Here is a 12,896-nt window from a genome sequence, read left to right on the forward strand (position 1 = left end):
GACCCTGGAGTGTGACCCCTGCCGTTGCTATATTTATGTTTCCATCCCTCAAGCTGATTGTCAATCTGGTAGGCTGTCAGGCAAAAAGCTGCATTGGATTCATTTAGAATTCTATTGAATGTAGTATATGGGAGTGAGAGCTCTATGCTAACAGCAAGACTGCAACATCAGTGATAAATCATGGCAGTGGGACCTGTGCGATGGAGTTTCAAGTGCAACTCTTACCATGTCGCTGAACATGGTGTAAGTAACAAATAAACATTGATCATGGTACAGTAGAATGGTATGCTGTCTGAATCTAGATGAGGCTCCCACGACTTGTTTGTGATATTAATGCATGGTGGCAGCACAGGGGTCAAAATCTGTAGTCCTGAAGAGACCAGAGCAGGACTTTATGGAGGATATTAAGCAGCATTTGTCATTTCTCTCATACTCAGGTCATTGGTATAATGTTTGAGTCAGAATGGCACTTGCAACACTTGAATAGTGGGTCTTGCATTAGTAGCCTTTATCTCCTGATTGCTGCAGTACTTCCCAGATGCCAAATACGCAAGAAACTTACAGCAGATGTCAATCGCATCTGTTGCTTGCCCATTCAGATGTGCTGAACAAAGAAGTAATTACAGGTTAAGCACAACTCACAATATTTGCACTGATCTGATAGTGAGTTTTGAGAAGATTTGTAGCTCAGGTTGAGGTTCTGGATGTGAGTTTGCTCGCTGAGCTGGAAGGTTAGTTTTCAGACGTTTCGTCACCATTCTAGGTAACATCATCAGTGAGCCTCCGACGAAGCGCTGGTGTTATGTTCCGCTTTCTATTTATCTGGTTAGGTTTCCTTGGGTTGGTGATGTCATTTCCTGTTCTTTTTCTCAGGGGATGGTAGATTGGCTCCAAGTCAATGAGTTTGTTGATGGAATTTCGGTTGGGATGCCATGCTTCTAGGAATTCTCGTGCATGTCTCTGTTTGGCTTGTCCTAGGATGTATGTGTTGTCCCAATCAAAGTGGTGTCCTTCCTTATCTGTATGTAAGGATACGAGTGATAGTGGGTCATGTCGTTTTGTGGCTAGTTGATGTTCATGTATCCTGGTGGCTAGTTTCCCGCCAGTTTGCCCAATGTAGTGTTTGTCACAGTTCTTGCAAGATATTTTGTAGATGACGTTCGTTTTATTTGTTGTCTGTATAGGGTTTTTTAAGTTCATTAGCTGCTGTTTTAGTGTGTTGGTGGGTTTGTGGGCTACCCTGATGCTAAGGGGTCCGAGTAGTCTGGCAGTCATTTTGGAAATGTCTTTAATGTAGGGGAGCATGGTTATGGTTTCTGAGCCCGTTTTGTCTGTTTGTTTGGGTTTGTTGCTGAGAAATCGGCAGACTGTATTCATAGGGTACCCGTTCTTTTTGAATACGCTGCAGGGGTGATTTTCCTCTGCTCTGCGTAGTTCCTTTGTGCTGCAGTGTGTGGTGGCTCGTTGGAATAATGTTCTAATGCACCTTCGTTTGTGGGTGTTGGGATGGTTGCTCCTGTAGTTCAGTATTTGGTCCGTATGTGTTGTTTTCCTGTAGACGCTGGTTTGAAGTTCCCCATTGGCTGTTCGCTCTACTGTGACATCTAGGAATGGCAGTTTGTTGTGTTCACTGAATGGCAGTTCATTGATCTGAATTATGTCAAGGTACTGGCTCAAAACATCACAACAGTTAATACTTGTTCTGCTTAACTGACCACTTTCCATGTCATAGGGCCATAGAGTTGTACGGCACGGAAACAGACGCTTTGGCCCAACTTATCCAGGCCATACAGACATCTCAGTCTAACATCGTCTCATTTGCCAGCATTTGGCCCGTATCCCTTTAAACCCTTCCTATTCATATCCCCATCGACATGCGTTTTAAATGTTGTAATTTTAACCACCTTCACTACTTCCTCTGGCAGCTCATTCCACACACTCACCACCCTCCGTGTGAAAAAGTTACCCCACAGGTCCTTCTTAAATCTTTCCCCTCTCACCGTAAACCTATGTCCTCTAGTTTTGGACTCACTCATGCTCATAGTTTTGGATGTTGTCTATTCATCTTAATCATGTTCCTCATGATCTGATAAACCTCTATAAGGTCACCCCTCAGCCTCCAATGTTCCAGGGAAAATGGCCCCAGTCTATTCAGCCTCTCCCTATAACTCAAACCCTCCAGTCCCTGCAACATCCTTGAAAATCGTTTCTGCACCCTCTCAAGTCTACTTTCTTTTAGAATGGCGACCATAATCGTACACCATGTTCTAAAAGTGGCCTTATCAATGTCCTGTAAAGCCGCAGCATGACATCCCAACTCCTGTACTCAATGTTATGGCCACTGAAGTACCAAACGCCTTCTGCACCACCCTGCCTACCTGCCTCTTCATTTTCAAGGAACTATGCACCTGCACCATTTTGGTTCAGCAACACTGCTGAGGGTCCTACCATTAACTATATAAGTCCTGCCTTACCAAAATGCAACACATCACATTTATCTAAATTAAACTCCAGCTGCCACTCCTCGACCTATTGGCCCATTTGAACAATTTTCCATTGTACTCCATGGTAACCTTCTTCACTGTCCACTACACCCCCAATTTTGGTGTCATTTGCAAACTTACTAACCATTCCTCCTAAGTTCACATCCAAATCATTTATATAAATGACAAAAAGCAGTAGACCCTGCACCGATCCTTGTAGCACACCACTGGTCATTGGCCTCCAGTCTGAACAGCAACCCGCTGTCTCCTATCTTCAAGCTAACTTTGTATCCAATTGGCCGGCTCCTCCTGGATCCCACGTGATCCAACCTTACTAACCAGTTTACCATGCAGAACATTGCACTGCCTATTTATTTCAAAATTACCTTCTGAATTACAAAATTCTAATTTTTCTTACTATTCCATGGATTGTTCTCATTTGTTAATGCCATGACAATGGAACTGAGTACATCACAATAAAAGTACTTCCACAATCAACAGATTCACTATTTGGCTCAAACCCAGTGCTGTGAGTGCATCTAAATACACATTATTGCTTATCCCACACAGTATGAAGCAAACAAGGAAGAAATTCATCCAGATTCAATAAGTGTCTTTGATTTTGTCCCAAAATACAAAACTGGCACTGAACTTGCATTTTAGAGATCTACAATTCTCACTGCTAGTGACAATTTTTGTTGCCAAAATCACTTCAGAACTCTTCTGCTTTTCCCACAGTAATATGCCAAATATCAAAGATTAACATTCGATGATTTTGGCTGGTCAAAGTCTCCAGAGAAACACAGTTCATTTGCAGGGTTTGTAAAATGTGGAAGAATTATTTGGGAGCATGTCTGTTCTTAGGCTGATCCGCAAGGGGAAACAATGGTTCAGCTTCTATCCTGTCAAGCCCCCTAAGAATTTTATATGTTTCAGTAAGGTCACTTCTTATTTTTCCAAACTCCAATTATTACAAGTCCAAATGATGCAATTTTTTTTTCTCAGAAGAAAATCCCTCCATACCCAGGAGATTTTTCTCTGGACTGCCTCCAAGAATATCTTTCCTTAGGTCGGGGAGCAAAACTATTCACGACTTTCCAGCTGTGGTCTGACTAGTGCCTTGTGTGCTTTTATTAACATATCCCACTTTTATATTCCATTCACTTTGAAATAATAGTTAACATTCCTTTTGCTTTCCCTATTATCTGTGGAGCCTGTATGCTATCTTTTAGTGATTTATGCACAAGGATTCTCAGGATAAAAACCAAAAGAACTGCAGATGCTGTAAAGCAGGAACAAAAGCAAAGTTGCTGGAAAAGCTCAGCAGGTCAGGCAGCATCTGTGGAGGAGAAAACAGAGTTAACGTTTCCGGTCTGGTGTTCTGAGAAAGAGTCACCGGACCCAAAACGTTAACTCTGTTTTCTCCTCCATAGATCTGCCAGATCTTCTGAGCTTTTCCAGCAACTTTGTTTTTTGATTCCCAACATAAACTTGCCACAATCCCAGAGGACCATAATGTTGCTTGCTTATGAGAGAGAGAGAGAGAGAGAGAGAGAGAGACGGCTCGTGGTGAGTTTAACCTGAGGTTCACCACAACTGAAGGTCAAAAAGTAGCGCCTTCATGGTAACTTTAAACCTCTTTGCAGTCTTTCTCGATTTAAATCTTAGCACTGACCAGTCTAACAAACAGAATGTTGAAAAAACAGAAAGAGAAACCCAAGTTTCAATTACTTTAGACAGAATGGCTATGAGTGCCAAAGCTGATGGAAATGTATTTTTTTGCTTTCTAGTTAGATGATACATATTGTTGCAGACACTACGAGGAGGACTTAAATGGTTGAGCTTACTCCTTTGCGATCCAAAGCTGTTCTTCCTTCAAGTCCGTATGGACATCATAATGAGTGGTGCTTAAGGCACTGCTCAGTATTACCTGTTTCAACCCTCCTACCTTTTAAGCTTATTAACACTACCTTTGGCTAGTTCTCATGTAAATGCCCATGTAGGAGAATCTAGCAACTGTAACAGGAGATGGAAAATGAAACAGTTTTCTCTCAGATTACCATATCATCATGAGCTCTCTGCCCGAAGGCAGGTTTTTTGCTCATTGTTTGCTGATACTTCATCCTGTATTGTTTCTCTGGGCAGGTTTTATCAGAACTGGTTTGTCTTTGTCTTCCTGTCTCAGGGGCTGGGCAAAGAGGCAGCCAAGTTTACCTCAACCGACCCATGTCTTTGACATTATTCCACACCGTACTCTAGCTATCTAGGCAACTGAGTTATTCCGTTTCCTTCAACCAATCGTCTAAACTAGCTTAAAAATAAAGAAGTATCAGTCTGTGAGCAGGCAGTGGTGACCACTCCTTCCTTGGACATGGCTACCATTATAGCAAGGCAGTTTCACTTAGAATCACAGAGATGTATAGCATGGAAACAGGCACTGCGGTCCAACTTGTCATTGCCAACCAGATATCCAAATTTAATCTAGTCCTATTTTCCAGCATTTGGCCTCCTGTGCAGTTTCTTCTTGCTTCCATCCTTCGGGGTTCCCATTCACATGGTCTTCTTCATGAAGGAACGTTTCAACAAAATAGGCTTGGCAGCAGGAGAAGCATGTGTTACAGACTCGCCAAGCCGACTATTACATAATTCCTTCCTACACAGAAGCAGAGTGCACGCCACAAGCACTTAATTGATTGGAAAGCACTTTGTAACCAATTCAGATCTCGGAAGATGCTATAAGAATGCAAGTTCTCCTTTGTTTCATGATAATGTGAATCAGATTTGGAGCTTTTTCTTCTCATTAACCAGGGGCATCGTTTGTGCAGATGGATTGCAAAGCAAGCCATGATAAAAAAAAAGCATAATATACAGCTGAGTTACTGCAAATGGAAATGTACAGCATAATGGGTCTGGGAACATTTTGCAGCAATACTTGTGCCGGATCCAGATTTTACAATTCCTGGAAGCAATTCCCCATTTATCTCCAACATTCTAATTTTCCTGCCCTTATTTTCTTCCACTTTTGCTCCTTATCTGCCTCTGCCCAGTTACTGGATTGAGATGGGTGTTAGCCCTACTCTATTTTGGTCCATACAGTCCCTTTCATGTTGAGAAGCTCTGCAGCCTTCCATGGGTGAAGATTATTTTGGGCATCTTTGCTGAGCTATAAAGATAAACAGATCCCTCAGATTCTTCGCTTTACCACTCCAGCAACGTGCTGTGCATTAGTTCTGGCTATGGTAGCTATGAACGCGATCATAACAGGGCTTTTCATGTGAAGGAGCACCTGTGAAATGGAAGGTACATTATGTGATTGGAGATGTGAATGCTTTTAGTTCTGACATTATTACAGTGGGAAGTGACAAGGGCAGCAAGTGAAGCAAATGTCTGAGGTAGTCTGCAATGCGTAATCTGTCGTCGAATTTGCCAAATGGGCCTTTTTAGGGGCCAAGTGCTTTCCTCTGACATCTTGTCCATTTGTGAATGTCATGCTAATGGTGTAATGAAATGAAAATGTGAAGATCTGACTCTCCAAATTGATCAACTTTGACCTGAGTGGGGAAGTGCACTGTCCGGTAACGTCACTTTTAGCACCAAATGGAAGCAGAAGTGGTTATTCAAAATAAGTATATTTACTTTCCCTTGTGGGAGAGAGAAGGAGCAGGAATGCTGTGCTAGGCTCCAGCTTTTCGGTCCATCACTGTCCCTCACCGTATTGTTTTGTTTACTTACCAAGCTCCTGTTGTAAATAGAACATTGAACGCAGATCAGTTCAGCGCAGGAATAGGTCCTTTGGCCCACCATGTCTATGCAAACCACGTTACCATCCTAAACTAATTTGACCTGCCTCCACATGCCTCTATCCCTCGCCTCCTAAATGCCTCTTAAATATTGCTATCATATTACTTCAACCACCTCCCCAGGCAGCGGATCGAGGCACTTACTGACCTCAGTGTAAAAAACTGATCTCCCACATCTCCTTTAAACTTATCCCCTCTCACTTTAAATCTATGGTGCCTTGTATTTGACACTTCCACCATGAGAAAAAGGCTTCAACTATCCACTCTATCCATACATCTGTTAATTTTCTATACTTCTATCAGGTCACTCCCTCCATCTCTGATGCTCTAGCGAAAATAATCCCAAGTTTGTCCAACCTCTCCTCATAGCTGATTCACTTCAATCCAGGTGACATGCTGGTAAACCTGACTTGCCCCATCTGCTCTGCCTCCTACCCTGTGGTGTGGTAATTAGAGCTGCACACAACACTCCAAATGTGGGCTAATAACTAAATACAGCTGCAACATGACTTGCCAACATTTAAACTCAATGCCCTGACTGATGAAAGCAGGCATGCCATATGCTTTCTTTGTCATCTTGTACACTTGTGTTGCCACTTTCAGGGGAATATGTTCTTGGACCCCAAGATCCTTTGTGTATCAATGGTCCTAAGGGACCTGTCGTTTACCCTGCACTTTCGACTTTCTTGCATTTGACCTCCCAAAATGCATTTCCTCACGCATGCCCAGATTAAACTCCAACTGTCATTCAATAATTAATTTAAAAACATTTAAAGAAAAACACATGACGGCTCTCAGTGCAAATCTCCAGTAGATATTAGAAAAAAAATCAGATCCCAGGAGTCAGTTCTTAATTTTGTGAAGTGAAAATAGATGCTCAGGAGGGAGAATGGGATTTTAATTGCCAGAGCATGAGGCAGCACAGAATTGTGACATTTCAAGTGTTCGTCCATGCATTTTTTAAAAGTTATGAGGTTTTACGACTCAACTAATGTCCCAGGCAACGTGTTCAGGATTCTTGCTGCCCTCTGGGTTAAAAAAAAGCTTGCCTTTAATCTCTTCTTGTTTAATGACAAAAATACCTGCGTTTAACGCAGCACTGGGCTCTCCTGCTTCCCAGGCTTTAGGAAGGATGATTCAAAGAGGGCTCCAGTAACAAAGCAGGGGACTAGGTCTTTCGCTGGCTCCTCATTTATGCATTCTGGAGGGGAGTTTAGGTAAATCCGGAACAATATCAGTAGGGTTTGTACACTTTGAGAATGGAATGTCCCTGGAATAGGAATTGGAATGTTGGCATCTCTGTCTTCTTTGTGCATACAATGAAATATTTCAAAAGGCAAAATAACATTAAATACGATTCACATTTCAGTGTGCATCCAAGAAATGCCAAATTGTTGTGGTTACTCTAAAAAATACGCTCTGTTACTTTTTAAAATCAGATTTCCAATTGGAGGAACTCATGTTGTCGAGCCTGAAAGTTCTATGAGTTTCACCAAAATGGAGGTCAGTTACCCCTAATACCTGTGTAATTGTAGCCCTGAAGAGATCCAAACTTTCTCCCTGCGATAGTTTTCCTTAATATGTTGGGTGTCATTGACACGCCTGTGAGCCCCTATGCACAGGTCTGCAAACTTTGTAAAGAGAAAGGCACATGTAATTGAGTCACATCTGTAAATTTGGAGATGTAAGTGCTTTCTGGATGGCAGTCATGTGAGAGCACATGGGACTGGGGAAATATACCTCTATGGATTGAGAATTGGTCAACAGCCAGAAAACAGAGAGTAAGAATTAGCAGATAACAAGGTGTTGAGCTGGATGAACACAGCAGGCCAAGCGGCGTCAGAGGAGCAGGAAAGCTGACATTTCATTCCTAGACCCTTCTTCAGAAATGGGGGTACTCGTGGGATGCTACCAAGATCAGTGTTAGGTCCACAGCTATGTACAATCTGAGCAAATTATTTTGATGCAGCACCCAATTTTAGTATCTCCAACTTGGCAGATGATGTTGAATTAGTCAGGAGCCTAAATTGAGAGGAGCATGCAAGGAGGCTTCAAAAAGACCTGGACAGGCTAAATGACTGGATTCGAACATGGCAGATGGAGTATAATATGAATAAGTAGGAAGTTTTTAACTTTGGTATATAAAAACAGAATAATTCTTGAATTGTGAAGGGTTGGGAAGTGCAGGTAAGCAAATGGATCTGAATAATCTTGCTGATGAGTCACAGAAAGCTAATATGCAGAAACAGCAAACAGTTAGGAAGGAAATGATATATTGGCCTTCATTACAAGGAGTAAAGATGGCTTGCTTCAATTATGTTGAACCTTGATGAGCTCTCACTTGTAGTTTTATATACAGTTTTAGTCCCCTTAACTAAGGAAGGATGTACTTGCCATCATGAAAGTACAACAGAGATTCACCAGGTTAATCCATAGGATAAGCGGGATTGTTTTATGAGGAGAGCTTGAGGAAACTGGGTGTGTACTCCTGAGAGTTTCAAAGAATGAGGGGTGACCTCAGTGAAACTTACAAAATTCTTACAAGGGAAGCCATATTAGATGTTACCCTTGGCTGGTAATACTAGGGGACACAATCAAGCAAAGAGTAGGCTATTTAACCTGGAATGAGGAAGAATTTTATTACAGAACATGGTGAATCTTTAGTATTCTCTACCCCAAAGGGCTGTGGAATTTCAATCATTGAACATGTACAAAACAGAAACCAATACATTTCTTCGGACTAAAGACATCTAGGGATCTGGATTAGTACTGGAGAGTGACAATGAGGTCGTTGATTAGTCATGCCCGAGCTGAATGGTGGAGCAGGCTTGATGGGCTGAATGGTCTATTCCTGCTCCTATGCTGCTATATTTCTATGTTGCCATCATTTTGTATCAATTTATGAGTAGGATCATTCTGTTAAAGAAGCCCAAGAATACCAACCAGCCTTGGGCCTTGTTATGACTATTTGAGCTTATGTAAAATCCATATGGCCACTACATACTGGAACATTGTAACAATAGCTCAGATGTTTGGATTGATCAGATGAGAGTTACTGTGGAGCCTCATTGATTGCTCAAATACATTCACAGTTATAGAGTCATACAGCATTGAAACAGACCCTTTGATCTAACCAGTCCATGCTGAATGTAATCCCAAACTAAACTAGTCCTACTTGCCTGCTCCTGGCCCATGTCCCTCCAAACTTTCACGTTTTTTGGCTTATTATACAATCATGCCGTATTAGGAAACCTTATTACAAAACAGGTACAGAAGAAAGTGGCCCAACTACAAACTAAGTTGAAAGACAATGTTGAGTCCCAAGTTATTTTTGCTGAGCTCCATTTGAACAAGAACTTATATTCATTAAGAGTCTGAAATCTAGCAGAACTTTCTTACATGTGCGGTTTATGCTTTCATGCAAAATTTGACACCAAGCCACGTGAATAGGTATTAGTGATAAGTGAACAGAGGCTTGCTAGAAAGTTGTGAGGAGCATCTTTAAGGAGCAAAAGTGAGTAGAATCATAGAATCCCTGCAGTGTGGAAGCAGACCGTTCAGCTCATTGAGTCCACGCCACCCCTCTGAAGAGTATCCCACCCCAAGAACCCTGCATTTCCCAGGGATAAACCGCCTCCCCTGCACATTACGGGCAATTTATCATGGCCAATCCATCTACCCTGCACATCTTTGGGCTGTGGGAGGAAGCTCAGGCAGAATTAGGGCGAATGTGTAAACTCCTTTACAGACACTCCCTCAAGTCTCAAATCACACCGGTGTCCCTGGTGCTGTGAGCCAGCAGTCTGATCTGCTGAACCACCATACTGCCCGTGAGAGGGAAGAGAAAGCCAGAGACCATTTGTCCAATGTAAGCCAATACCCACACACACTGCCACAAACCCAAACACAAAACCTCTGTAAACCAATATATTATTTTACTCTCCTGTAATCACTTTGAATGATTTAACTGTTCTTTTCTCTGTTACATGTTAATGAATCTAACATGTTATGGTGAAATCCTGGTGGCTGGGTTTCTTCCACTGAAGGTTAAAGATGAAACTGATACTCTGACCGCAGAACTATATCATGGGTATGAGGACAGAAAGGCAAGACAGGAACAGAATGGTCAGGGCACAAATTTATTTGCTAAAAGTCTGCAGAGCAATGTTTAAACTGTGTTGGAGCTGTGAGGGAACAATATTTTCTCGGTGACCATAAAGATAAGGGAGTTGGAGATAAGATTTCTGACAGCAGCTTGAGTTTCTTTCAGGTTAACCTTGAAAAAAGACCAGAGAGTGAAAAAAAATCTACCGTGGCTAAGAAAAAGGTGTTGACATAATTTGAAACAAAATTAGAGACAGCGAAACCAATTATTACTCTACATAGTACATAGTCGTAGCAAGGAAAAGGTATAAAGAAAAATTTTGGGTTCAACTCACTTGTTGCTAGGTACAGCAGTTTGATCTCCTACTCATGAAATGATTTAGGAATTTTGATGATGGATTGACCACTTGTGACAAACATTCACTTATGAGATTTCTAATAATCATTGTCATCTTAACAGTGTTTTATTGCTCAGTAGTTTAATAAATATACCTCATTATATGAAACTGGATCCAACTTGTTGTGTAACATGGGCATCTAGACTGGTAACTTTAGACCTGATTAGGGGATCTTACATCATTATTGCATGTTTTCCTAAATTATCTGATGGAGAGAGAAAAAAATTATTAACTCAGAACACAGTTCAACATATCCAAAAGTCAACTCTCATTTAATATCCTTAAAATATAAGATCCATAAAATTATTATCTTAGAACAGTATCATTTGGTTATAGGTTTACTGTATTTTGGGAATGTAGCTCCGAGCAAGTGAAAGATGTGTGAAACATTTAGACTTGTGGAAAAATAATTGCAGTTTCGAGGTGGTGTTCTGCAGGAATCTGTGCTGTTTGTGATATATAAATAAACACTTTGATGAAAATGTAGGTGGGTGGTTTAGTAAGTCTGCAGATGATACAAAGATTGTTGGAGTTGTGGGCAGTGTAGAAGGTTATCAAAGGATAAAGCGGGATGTAGATCAGTTGCAGATATGAGCGGAGAAATGGCAGATGGAGTTTAATCCGGGTAAGTGCGAGGTGCTGCGCTTTGGGAGATCAAATATTAAGGAAAAGTATCCAGTTAATGACAGGACCCTGTATAGCATTGATGTACAGAGGGATCTTGGAGTTTAAGTCCGTAGCTCCCTGAAAGTGGTCACACAAATAGATAGGCTGGTAAAGAGGCATATGACATGCTTGGGGACATTGATTGGGGAATTTAGTACAGGAGTCAGAATGTCATGTTGCAGATTTATAAGACGTTGGTTAGGCCGCAAGTGGAGCATTGCATTCAGTTCTGGTTGCCACATTACAGGAAGGATGTGGAGGCTTTCGAAAGGGTGCAGAAGAAGTTTATCAGGGTGCTGCCTGGATTAGAGGGTGTGAGCTATAAGGAGAGGCAAGAAAAACTTGGATTGTTTTCTCTGTAGTGACTGAGGCTGAGGGCAGACTTGAAAAAGTCTATAAAATTATGAGATGTATAGATAGAATTGACAGTCAGAATCTTTTTTCCAGAGTTGAAATGTCTAATACTAGGGGGCATGCATTTAAGGTAAGAAGGGAAAGTTCAACGGAGCTGTGAGGGGCAAGTTTTTTACACATTAGAGTCTGGAATATGCTTCCAGGGGTGGTGCTAGAAGTAGATACTATAGAGACACTTGGGGATTTTTTATGTAAGCACATAAACTCACAAGGAATGGAGGAATATGGACCATGGGAAGGCAGGAGGGATTAGTTTAATTTGGCATCATGTTTGGCACAACATCATAGGCTGAAGGATATGTTCCTGTGCTGTACTATTCCATGCTCTATGTTCTATGTCCCACAGTGATTAGACTGATAATGTCCCAAAGTCCCAGAAAGGTGTTATAGATATTAAGTTGTTGTGGTTTTGTGTGAAGGGATCTGTAGCCAACTTAGAGGTAGATAGAATTAATCAAGTCTGCACTTTAAGCAGGGAAAATGCTGACTCTGTCTTTTACCATGCAGAATACGGGTAGATAAGTTGCCTACAAAAGAAAATGTTTAATGAATAGTGATTTGGTAATTTGTTACAGTGAAGATTCTAAAGTGTGAAATCTTGACATGTCATTCTTTTAGTTGCTAACTGTAAATTTGGATTTCTCTTTGGAGACTGTTGGTTTTTGATGGCGAACATAAAATTTGATCCAAATGCAGAGAGGGACAGGAAATTTTGATCTCTATCATCCTGAGTAGGTAACTTATCACAAAGAAAGTGGTTGCATTTCAAAAATAACTCATGGCTGCGAAGTTCTGTGAAAGTCTGTTCACAAGGGTCAGTTCTCTATTTTATTGTCGCAAAATGAGAAAATAGCAGTGAAAGTTCTTGCTCCACAATAGAATATAGAATAGAATATCCTTTTATTGTGATGCGTAGTCCAAACATGTAGAGGTACTGTGAAAAGCTTTTACAATGTCTGCCTTCTTACAGTGACATTTTAGAGACAAGTACCTAGGTACAATTCTTGGATCCAGCAGAGGAATAAAAGTAA

The sequence above is a fragment of the Stegostoma tigrinum genome, chromosome 9, assembly GCF_030684315.1.
Source record: "Stegostoma tigrinum isolate sSteTig4 chromosome 9, sSteTig4.hap1, whole genome shotgun sequence".
In the NCBI taxonomy this organism is placed as follows: domain Eukaryota; kingdom Metazoa; phylum Chordata; class Chondrichthyes; order Orectolobiformes; family Stegostomatidae; genus Stegostoma; species Stegostoma tigrinum.